We start from the raw sequence: 13105 nt of genomic DNA, 5'->3' as shown, positions 1-13105 counted from the left end.
GAATTAACCAATATTTAGATAAAATAAAACAAAATGAAGAAATAGAATGGCTTAATATAAAAACGATATTAAATAGAGCAGCAAATGACAGCTTAGGAAAGACCAAAAAATTTGCTAAAAGAAAAAAAAAACTGAAGATATGGGATGATAAAATCAAAATGAAAAAAGAAGCCTATCATAAATGATTAAGTAGTAAAAGATTAAAAAATTTAATAGAATATAAAAGAATAAGAGCCACAGCTGAAAGAGAAGTCAGAAAAAGACAGAGAATCATGAAACAAATTTGTTTCTAATTTAGAACATGATTTATAAAAAAACAAGACCCAACGTATATACAAGATTTTGAAACATTTAAGTACAGATACTAAAGAAAACATAAAATTAAATGCTGAATTGAAATTAGAAGAATTTCTATTTTTCTATACAGAATTGTGGACAAATATTTTAAAAAAGATAACTGGAAAACATTTAATGAAAATGAAAAAACTAAATAAGAATTAGAAATCAGCCTGAAAGAAACAAGAAACAGAAAATCAACTGGAAAGGATAAGTTAGGTTTATATAAATTATATAAATATGCAGGAACCATGGTTCAAAGAAAAATTATAAAATCTATTCAACTAGTAACCCCCCCCCCTTCCCCCAAATAGAATGGAAAAAAAGCAATTGCGATCTCTATCTATAAAAAGGTAGTAGAGATGACCTTCAAAACTATGGAGTTATGTATAAGTATACTAAATTCCTGTTACAAAATATATAGCAGAATTTTAAATAACAAACTAATAAGATATTCTGAAAACTTTATTTTAGAAGTACAGAATGGATTTAGAAAAAAGACAATCATGTATAGACCCAGCCTTCTGCCTAAAATTAATAATAGAGAAAAGAAGAGAGTACAATTTAGAAACACATATTACATTTATGGACTTTGAAAAATCATTTTATTTAACACATTAAAAGAAAGACAAATACCAAATAATATTCTAAAAGCTATCATAAGCATATATGAAAATAATCAAATACAAATAAGATTAAATTATGGGCTATCATATAGGAGAGAAATAAACCAAGGAGTCTAACAGGGATGTCCCCTTTAAGCAATTCTTTTTAATATTTATCTAAATGAAATAATAATAAAATGGAATAAAAATTTCCATCAAGAAGAAAGTATACAATATAACTTTCTTCTACCATGAACTTAAACACTCTCCTTTTTGCCAATGATCAAATAATTACAAATTCTGAAGATAACTTACAGAAAGGTCTTTTAAATTTAAATAAGATAGCCAAAGATTATGGAATGATAATATCAGAAACATCAAAAACAACAGAAAAATCAAAAACGATAGCCTTTAAACAACAAGATCCAGTAAGAACTAAAATAGTAATAGATAACAAGATTTTAAAACAGGTGAATTCATTTAACTACCTAGGATGAATATTTAAAAATAACAGGTGTAATAACTCTATATTTAAATCAAACCTAGTATAAAAGCAAACCAGACTAAAAGTATACAATACATTAGCCCTACCAGTCCAATTGTATGGAAGTGAAATCTGGACAATAAAACAAAATGACAAAGATTAATAACAGATGAAATTAAGTTTATAAGAAAAACTGCACAGTATACTCTATTCAATCACAAAAGAAATTATGAAAGAATTAAACCAGGAATCAGTAATAGAAAAAATTAAAATATAAACACATATGGATGGAACACATTGAAAGAATGAAAACAGACAGATTACTAAAACAAGCTGTAAATTACAAACCATTAGGAAAAAGAAAACCAGGACATCCTCTTAAGATTCAACGATGATTTAAGGCCGGAACAGGCCTCTCAGATCACGCTCTTAACACCCTACACTAAATTGATTGGAAAAGTACTTGCTCGTTACATTGTACAAAAACCCCTGGCATAAACAGAAATTTAAAGAAGCCTGTGAAATTTTGATTAACTACCCTAATCTTCACAATAATGGTCGCATAAAAATCCTAAGAATTTGGATGGTACATTCAGCCCACTTAGTTTCCAGCAAACCTCGACTTTAGGACTAAGCAATCTTTCAGCTTTTATTGGCCATTATCCAATACCAGTTAGTTGTAATTTATATGTATACTTGTACAAGTAATTTTTTGATTTTTATTTATTATAAATGTAAACATGTTGCTCTCCAGCTTAATTTAATTTTGTACCCTAATAGATGATAATAATAACACCAGTTTTGATCTAAGGGTTTTTCCCCCACCAGAGGTCACGCCAATAGTTGTAAAGGATTATCAGTAACTTTAGCATGCCATGTAGATTGTAGTGCAGCTTATTTCTTCGTATATAAGTGTATGCTCCAGATCAGTGTTGCTCAATCTTTCTAAGCCCAAGGACCAGTAAAATGCCTAAAACAATTCTACGTACCACTACGTTATGTAATTTTTTTTTTTTCTAAATGTATGTGGGGATTACCAACATTTTGGAAAACTGTGCCTTTTATAACATAATAAATCTAAAAGCATGTTTTGAATACATATGGAAACATAATTAAATTGGAAGTAAACGATTAAAAGTATCATCACTGAACAAAGTTTTAATTTTTATTAAACAAATAACATGTATCAGTTTCCGATTTGCTGTGGACAAATGAATGGGTATTTTTGCACCGTCCCGCTGATACCCCCATTCATCTACCCACACTCAAGCTCACGCAACAACATTTTTAGGGCCATTGGTACGATAGGCAAATGAATGGGGAATGTCAGCGCTGTCCTGCTGAAGCCTTCATTCATCTGCCCACAACGACGAACATCTTAAATCCCCATTGATCTACCCACAGCAAATTTTATATTTTATACGTTATCCCCATTCATCTACCATACTCATGAAGCTAGCCCCACAACAACTTTTATCTTCATGCACTCTATGATTCGACCTGTGACATGTAAACTGTTCCATTCGGCTAAGTGTGTTGTGAGACGAAGGGAAAATGTTGTTCTTATCTTCAGGGAAATAAGGCTGATACGAATCGCCTTATTTCCCTGAGTTTTCCATGACTAGCAAAAAAATTTAAGGCATCCTGTTATGCGAGATCCTTCCTGATATCTATAAACAGTCCAACCCACGATATCAGTTGCAAAGTACCATCCAAGCGGTCGGGCGCATTTTCCCACCAGCGACCATGTGCATGTGATTTGTACTAATCACGTTATGGTGAAGGATATAATTAAAACCATCACCATAACGTGATTAGTACAAATGTGGCCAACAGTGGTCATTGTAAATCTGGCAGATTCATTAATCGTATGGTGGTTTTATTTATATCCGTCCTATGTGTGCTTGTATTTGTTACGTTGTGATGTGTGTTTCTGTACAATCCGTGACCGTATGGATGTTGTTGTCTGCATGTGACGGATTAAGTGTGCTCGGCTGCATATTCCCACAAGCGACTGCATGATACGGAACTTCGCTAAACGGGATGCAGGCAGCTATCCTCCTTGCCAGCAGATCTGATCTTCACCGTGACATCACTTTGCTTAACTTTCGTTTCATCCCCAACTGATGAAATGGATTAATTCCAAAACCAGTAACAGAAACTGTAGTCTAAATAAATAATATCATATAATTATGTTACTACTTACTTTTAATGAGATGGGTCAGCTTCTCGGCCTTTGCAGAATTGCTGGATATCTGGTTCAATATTAGTCAACTTCAGTCGCAGATTGGCACACACACTAAGAAGATTTCTGTAGTTTGTTTTTATTTGAAGTGGTGAAAATCCTTTCTCACAAAGAAATTCACTTCTCACTGAAGGCGAGATCCAAAATCGAGCCAGACCAAGATCACGGAATTGCATTTTAAGTCCACTGTTACTTGAAAGCTCAATTAACTCCTCTTTTTTTGATAATGAAAGGTTGTTCTCGTGACTATAAGCTTGAAATAGATCTCGAATCCACAAAAATTTCTTATAAAAGTTATTCGGAAAACATGTTTCAAAATTCTGTTTCAGAGTTTTGAGGTGATCACAAATCCATTCCAGAAATTCAGAATCAACAAAAAGATCAAAAGGATTCCAATGTTGGAAAAGGTGCAAATCATCTGTCTTTTATATAACTAATGCACAACACCAGTTTTTTTTTTTTTCCCCTCGAATGCCTTTATTTTGTCGAAGGCATCAAGAACAGTTAAGGAATTAACTGTTCTTGATCCCTGAAGGGAGAAATTTAGTTCATTTAATTTCGAAAACAATGTCTGAAAGATAGAATAGTGCTGTTAACCATTCTTCGTCAACAAGGAGTGATGCAAAATTAGAATTACATTCATTTACAAACAATAATATTTCTTGTCTTAATTGAGATAATCTTGTTAGTACTTTGCCTCTGGAAAGCCAGCGAATTTCAGAATGAAGCGAAAGTTGTATATATATTCAATGCCCATTTCATCGCAGAGTACTGAAAATAATCTGTTATTTAACAGTCGAGCATTAAGAAAATTAACTACCTTTACAGCACTGTATAGCACAGTTTTAAATTCCGTTGGAGGCCAACCTTTCCCTATGTATGAAACAATATATTCAATTCATATTCAGAGACACTTCCTTAACCATAGAAACAACCCCCAACTATGCATGCCTGTAAGGGTGCGAGCTCCACCCGAACAGAAGCCCATACATTGTTCCTACTGGATCCCTTTGAATATTATGCGATTATTGAGAGTGTGAAATATTTCTTCTCCAGTTGTTCGGGATGACAAAGTTCTACAAAACAGAATATCGTTATGAATGTTGTTATCATGCGCATCATCTGTAACATCAGTAGTCTCATCTATTTGTAACGCATAATAAGGGCTCTTCTTAACTCTTTCAATTAACTGAGATTCTACGTCACCTGCCTCATCATTAATTCTGTGACCTACAGTGTCATTGAAAGAGGAGTCAAATCATCATCTTTTAGTAACTTGTTGCCAAACATAGTTTTTACATCTTTTATAGCTGGAAGTAGTAAATTTTCCCCGATAGAATGAGGTTTCCCTTTTTTCGCTATGCGCAAACTTAAGAGATAGATGCTTTCAGTGGCTTGTTATTAATCAAACCCATGGCCGAAACTATATCTTTCCCATGATTTAATGTCGCTAAAATTGGCTTTTTTTTTTAAATCACAATGTTTAGTTTCTAAATGTCGGAGTTTCACAGGTTTCGTGCACTCGTTTGACAACACTTCATAACATAAAACACATTGAAGTTTCTGTTCACTTTCATCTCCATATCAAGTAAACCCGAATTCCAAATATGAACTGTTATATTTCCTACTCTGAACTGTTATATTTCTTTGAACTGCTTGTTTTTTCTACTTTAATAGTATCAGATTTACTTGCCATTATAACAAGTATATCACAATTAGGGTAAGCATGAGCTGTTTCATTTGCTCTTCTTTTCAAAGTCCTAGTTCTAAGCCAGTTTTCCATTATTAAAACACACTTCCGAAAAATATATAAATACTGGGATTAACTCACGACACTTTGTCCAAATATCATTTAGCACTTCTGAAGGTATACTGAGCCTTGGTTGAAGGAGGAAAACCTTCAGTAATAAAAGTCAATAAACAACAAGTAATTGATTGAAATGTGGATATCACATGTTCACTTCAAATCTAACAAAACAGCAAGGGAAGACTGAAGCAATAAAACTACATTGTTTTTCACTTCACCCCTCTTATAATTCGTCATTCTGCCGTTACAAATTATTGTAGTGCCAGAATGACGAGTAATAAAAAAGGGTGAAGTGAACAACAATATAGTTTTATTGCTCCCACTTTTGAACATTCTGACACTATTTGTTGTTTTTTTTTAAGTCTCCATTTGATCTAAATAATTTTTACTTACTCATTCAATTTTAATTTTTTTTGGATAACTAAAAAATCTATATTTATTTAATTAATTGAAGTCTGCCTGCAGACCACAGGTTGAGAAACACTGCTCCAGATGATGACCCTAATGTGAAGATTGAAATGTTGAGTGTTTATTTTGGTTTATATTAAACTAAAGTTTTACTCTAACAAGGTAGTTGTTTCCATAAGTTTCATGATGTATCTTTTAAAATAAGATTCCCCAACACCTGTTAAATAGTTGTTGGATTACCTGCAATATACCCCAAGAATGGAAAAAAGGTTAAAATAATATCAGTTTTTAAGAAGGGAAATAGAAGTTTATGTGAAAATTACAAAAAAAGGTACTAGCTTATTCAATACAGACATAAATTATATAATAAATTAAATAAAAGGCTTGAAACTATCGCCAATAGTTTGTTATTAGAAGAAACAGATTGGATTTAGGAAGGGTAGGAACTGCATTGATGATGTATTCACACAAACTATTCACAGAAAAAAAGACAAGAATTTAATTTACAGATTCGCCTAACATTCATAGATTATGATAAAGCCTTTGACCAAGTTAACAGAAAAAAAATTATGGAATGTAAAAGACTGAAAGGCATCCAAAAGTTATTAAATGAAATTATCAATGAACACATATCAGAAAAAAATAGAAATTAATTAGGGAGTCCAACAAGGATGTGGCCTTTCTCCTACCTTATTTAATAGATATATATAGATCTAATAAGAAAGTGGAAATGTGTAGTACACTCGGGAATAAACATCAATCAACATATAACAGTAAACAATACTTTTTGTAGCTGATCCAGTAATTATACATAAATCAGAAGATGATCCACAGAGATCCATTCACCATCTACAGCAATTAACTGGTGAATACAATTCATGAATCTCATTAAAGAAAACTAAAACTATGGTATTCTGGGGAAAATATCCCATACAAACAAAAATAGTAATTGAAAACCAAACTCTAGAACAAATACAGGTATCCCTTGCTTAACACGGCAAAATTAATTGCGGCAAGAGTTTTGATTAACACGCCTTTAACCCTGCGGAGCTCGCAGCTGGTCTGACGGATACATGCAAAATGTTTAATATAAATATTCTTACACAATTCAGTATATAGCTTGGAGGTCATGAGTAGCTGTGCATTCCTATGTTACGAGTGATATTCTGCACTGTTGTTTTTCTGTCAGTTTGGTTTAACACATGTTATGTAAAGGTTTGTGATATTTGACAGTAAATTGTATCTGAGAGATACCGTGACCTCCAATTTCAGTATAGCATGGTTTAGTTGTTTTTTTTTATTCTATTACTAATAACCCTTCCCAGGTTCACATCATCTGCAAACAACTGAATATCCACCTGCAATCCACTGACAATGTCATTGATATAAAGGTTAAACAATATAGGTCCCAGTGCTGAGCCCTGTGGGACCCCACTTGTAACCCTCTGCCTCCTTGAAACTGCTCCACCATACACAATTCTCTGATACCTATCAAGACAGTCAATCCTGAATCCAGTTGACCAATCTGACATACAGACCCATGTGCTGCAACTTAAATACCAGCTTATCATGTGGCACCCTGTCAAATGCCTTCACTAAGTCTAAGAAAATTGCAGTATATGCCTTTCCCTCATCTAATGTTCTTGTAACTTTATTATAAAAGGCTAGCATATTGCTAAAACAAGAGCGCCCTTTCACAAATCCATGTTGACTCTCACAGATAACACTACCCTCATCTGCCCAATGCTGCATATGGTCCCTCCCTACTTTCTCCAAGATCTTAACTACTGATGACACACAAACTGGTGCCATCTTACCTTCCTTCCATTCCCTGGGCACCTTTCCTGCAGCCAGGCTTTCATTGAAAAGCCAGGTTAAAGGCACTGTCAGTTCCCTAGCACATTCTCTCAAAACTTGTGAAATATACCATCCCGAGTACTCAGTATTTGGAACACACTCTCCTCCTACACCTCTAAACCTCAAACCTGCCCTATCCCTCTGGTATTAAAATTTACTCCTCCAGGATGAAATACTCCAATAAAGTGTTCATTGAACAATTCCACTATGTCCTCTGCATCAGTCACTCTATTCCCATTTTTATCCCAAAATGTCATTCTTCTACGATCATTTCTCCTCCTACTGGCCACATAACTAAAAAATTCCCTAGGATTTTCTTTGGATCTTAGGACCAATCTCTTCTCATATTCCAGTTTTGCCTTCATTACCATACTAGTCGCTCTCCTGGCCGGTGTCCTACATTTTTCATGCATCTGCTCTTCACCTGTCTCCTTATATCTCTTCCACAGCCTCTTTTTCGCATGCAGTTCCTGTTTAATATTGTTTGTCATCCACTTTACTCCAATTGTGCCCTCTTCTTCACCTGTGGAATATAGCTTACTATTGCTGCTAACAAATATTCCTTCATAATTTCCCAAACACTAATATCACGGCCATAAAATTTCTCAATCCACGAAACTTCCCTAAGTTGACGTCTAAGACTATTATAATCACCTGCCTTATAATTCCACATATGTTCCTGTCTCTTTGATGCTCCTGCATGTCTATGCATCTTCCAAGTCAAAACCACATGGTTACTCTCTCCAACTGGTGGGAAGGATGTCATCTCATTGTTATCAACTCTTCTGATGCTATAACCAAATCCAGAACTCTTGAACCTCTTGTTCCCTGTATTACATGTTGCCTAAGACATTTGTTCCTCAGGAATTCTAGAAATTCAATTCCTTTATTGCTACATGCATCTTCCTCTCCCCAATTTATACTGCTGAAGTTAAAATCTCCCATAACAATCATTCTTCTTGCACTTGCCAAACCTAGCTGTCTAAACATCTCCTGGTCCCCATCCTCTGTGCTCCTGGGTCTGTAGCAACACCCCAACTAAATAATCTATCTCACACCATATGCTTTCAAATCATTAGTGTCACTGCCTTCCAAAGCCTCCACTCTTAGAGGACATAAGTCATCACTTATCATAAGCAGTACTCCACCACCATGCTTTGTCTTCCTATCCTGCTGAAAAATGCTGTACCCAGCTACTGCTATTCCTGTTATTATATCCTCTTCTGTCAAACCACGTCTCAGTGATCCCAATAATCTTTGGCCAGGCTGATGCTATCAGTGCCACCAATTCCTCTCCTTTATTTCGGATACTCCTGGCATTAGTATAAAGCATAAAAATGCCCATTTCTGACATGGGTCAGAAAGTTGGATAGAGAGGAAAAAAAAAAAAAAAAAAAGAGATGAAAGTAGAATACAAGCAGCTGAAATGCAATTCTTTGAAGCAGGAAGATTGAAGTTAAAAGGAAGATTGTATATAATAAATGATAAAATCAAAGAACACCAAATGAATGGGACAGAACATACAAAGAATGAAGGAGAAAAGGCTATTATAAAGTATAATAGCTATTATAAAGTTTATAAAAAGTATAAACCGAAGAGGGGAAAAGACAGGAAGATCTTCTGGAAAGAGAATGAAAATATAGTCCTTATGATGTCGAAACAGGTTTTTAGACTATATCTTGAGCATAGAAGAACATTCAACAAAAAGAAGATTGATGTGTATACAATCAATAGAATTTAATATTGATTGTATACAATAATATTAACTTGTAATTTACTAAAATTACAAAAACCATAACAGTTTCAAACTACCTTTCAAACTGAGAATCCTAAATAAATGAGACAAATTTTACTGGGCCCAATTTGTATGTAAACTGGAAAGTAGCAAAGTTTCTTTCAGTTTTAAATGAATAAATCCTATATTGATTACTAACTACAATAAACTTTCCACATCTTTTTAAAAGGATTTTCTCTTGTTTAATCCTCATATACTGAAGGAACAAACACAAATTCTCCTTCTGCCATGTTCTCTTTTCTCTTTCCACATCCATTAATGTTCTTTCGCTTCTCCACATGCTCTGAAATACAGCAGAAACACTTCCACTTCAGTCCATCGTTATGCACTGCCAATACTGTTTTCAGCATTATACTTTGATATGACATTTCATTTCACAGTACAGAAAATGTTAACTTATCAATTTTAATTCTGTAATAAAAGCAGCAGAAATTATGACATTTCTTAATTTCACAATATTTTGACAATCAGATAAGTTGCTTATTATTCTCACAATGTGAATTACAGAAGTCGCTTTGGTTTTGCCCGTAAGTGACAATACAGAATCAACATTTCAAAAATTGGTAGGTCAAAAAAAAAAAAAATCATAATTACACTGTAACACTACACAAATATTTTATATTTAAGCAAGACTTGAGTATACAAAAATAAAAATAACATCTCAAAAAGTACCTTGCTTGTGACATACAAAAAAAAAAAAAAAAAAGAAACAAATGTTTAAATAGCTTTAAAATATAATACCTTATTATTATATGAGTATCTCGAGTCCAATCGATTCATCATGAAAGACCCACACTCATTTTTATGCACACAATATCCATCATAACTCTTCTTAAACTCCTTCACTGTCAGGCACTCTAATTCTGGATATTCATGCCGCTCATCACTCTCCATGCAAAAAATCTAGTCTGCATAACCTTACTGACCACGCTCTTATACAACTTCTGCAGATGACCCCTAGTTCTCTATTTGTCATGTATTGAAGAATTTCCTTTGTGTCAATCCTATAGAACCCCTTTAATAACAAAGTTTCCACCATATCCCTCTTTTTCACATATCAATTAAACTTTGCAACCTGCATACCTTCAAGTTATCCTTATAGGGAGCAAGACCTGTAATAATCAGCTTAGTTGCTCGTCTATGAAATCCCTCCACCACCTCTTGATCCCCCCCAAGAAATCCAGGTGACCAAATCTGTGCACAGTCAAGATGTAGCCTGAATTATAGTCTTATAAAGAGGGACAATTTCCCTATCTTGAATTGAGTGTTTTTCAACATTTTCAAGTAATCCTTGGAGCTAGCTATTTTAACAATTTTTGCAATATGTCCTCTGGACCTCAACTCTGTACACCATTATCCCCAAGTCTGTAGCATCATCAATTTCCTGTAATCCAGTACCATCAATGTAAACAGTATTTAACCTTTTTAATCTGAAGTACATAACCTCAGATTTTGCAACATTAAATTGACAGTATTTACCCTTTACCCACAATGCCAATTTATTTAAATCATCTTTATTGACTATTGCCCTGCCCAGTTTTGCATCATCACAAAACAATGAATCATCCCTCCCCTTTTAAATCTTTCTCTGTATCATTAATACACAAACAATAGTAGCCCTAATACAGAACCCTGAGGTACTCCCCTAGTCATCCTCATTCTCTTAGTTTCCACTCTACCATATAGTACTCTCTGATGTCTATCTGTCCCCTTATCCATGCTACTATCTTCATATCCATTCCTGTTTGTTCCAAATTATGCAGTAGTTTTCCACTTGATATCCTGTAAAAATTAACTTCTTAATTCTAAAGTTATTAACTGCAAATTCAATTCATTTTTTTGTAATTTTTAATTTATGGGATGGCTAAACTTTTGAATACACATCCTACAGAAGCCTCCTAAACCATTACCACTGAATTCAGTCCAGTTCACTACCTAGTGGAGATGTATCCCTCAAAAGGAAGAGATGTTGAATTTTTCTATATATACAATATAACTATGCAAATATCTCTCAATATTGAAAAAAAAAAAAACTGCAAAAAATAAGCCAAGACTTTCCAGAAGTCAAAGACAAGATTGCAAAACAGACAGCAGTGATATCCAATAACACAGACACTCATCTTATCCTTTATATTGTAGTCTTCAGACTAATGGTTGCGGGTGTATGTGCGGGAACACACAGAAAATAAATAAACAGTATTAGATTTCTTACCATGGTAATGACGAGTTGAGCCTAAAGAGCATTTCTTCTTGAGATAACTGAGAGAGGCCTGCAAATTGTGAATTCTAATGAGGCAAAACTTAGAAGACAAAAATGCTATGCTGATGTTCGGATCACCAAATAATTTGTATATTGAACTCTGAAGTCAGGTTGGTCTGCAGCCTGCCAAAAAGAAGCATCAAGCAGAGGATTTGGCTACAAAAGACAAACCTAACTTCAAAGTTTAGTATATATATGTTATGGACTAAATCAGGGATCAGCAACCTTTTCAGACTCGCAAGCCACATTCAACTTTTATTTTTAATAATCGGGCCGCAAGCGTTTAAGAGAAAATAGTGAGTGAAAAAAATACTTCAGTTATCAATTTTTATTATATCAATTAAAAAAATAAATAAATAAATAAAAAAATAATAATAATATTTAAAGTACGAGATATGAAACAAGCATGAAAATGAAACTCAATGAAAAATTATCACATAAACAAAGTAATATAGTTTATGCATCACAATATGTGGGTCTCCCAGCTTAATGACTTTCGCGATTGTTTTCCCTTAGCCAAATTATCTATATCCACTTTATAACCTGAGGTGCAAATTCATATCAGAGCATGCAAATATTCATCAGTCAGTCGGTCGAAAAGAAAATTTATTTTTTGTAAAACTCATGGCAGAAAATGCTTATTCACAAATGTATGTGCTTCCAAATGAGACTATCATCTTCTTTGCGAAAGCAATTAATACTTCAAATTTTTTAGTAATCATTGATAAAATTTTTGGATATTTTCTAACGAAAATGCATTCTTTAATGTTTTGTTGTGTTGTAATTCCAAAACTTCCATCTGTAGTTGGTTTAGTATGTCAACAATGTCGACATTAAAAGGGCTCAAACAATCACATTTCAATGCTATTTTTATGAAAATCAACAAATGTTGTCGATTTTCATGAAATCAAAAGATTTGTTGCATGGGCGATATCACAAAGTATAGGTTAAAATTATTTTTAATTTATTTTTCATATTATAAAATGTATTATTTAAATAATTCAACATACCAGCCACACGCTATGTAAGTATGGTCAACCTTTTATGGGCCGCCAAAAGTGCACGTTTGGGCTGCATGCGGTCCACGGATCCCTGGACTAAATAATATGGGCATTATGTATAACACTTGGCCATTATGAATAATGACAAACAAAATCAGGCACTGTAATAAATTTCGTGTTGTTTATCATAATTTATCACACTAACAGGTCAATGTGAATACTGCTATCATCTGGTCAGGCAAAGCACTAATCAAATACAATAACCTATGGGAGAAGGTATAATTCTTTCGTCAAATTTCTTTCTTGA

General features: G+C 33.7%; 1 protein-coding gene across 1 annotated transcript in view; it reads right to left on the bottom strand.

The window, feature by feature from the left end:
* Set1 (SET domain containing 1) overlaps positions 1-13105 on the bottom strand; it is a 318942-nt gene that overhangs the window by 263814 nt on the left and 42023 nt on the right. The gene's annotated exons all lie outside the window — the stretch shown is intronic.

The sequence above is a fragment of the Typopeltis vanoorti genome, chromosome 16 (assembly GCF_054136105.1).
Source record: "Typopeltis vanoorti isolate ZY-2024b chromosome 16, IOZ_Tvanoo_1.0, whole genome shotgun sequence".
NCBI lineage: Eukaryota > Metazoa > Arthropoda > Arachnida > Uropygi > Thelyphonidae > Typopeltis > Typopeltis vanoorti.
This window is presented reverse-complemented; position numbering and strand designations above follow the sequence as displayed.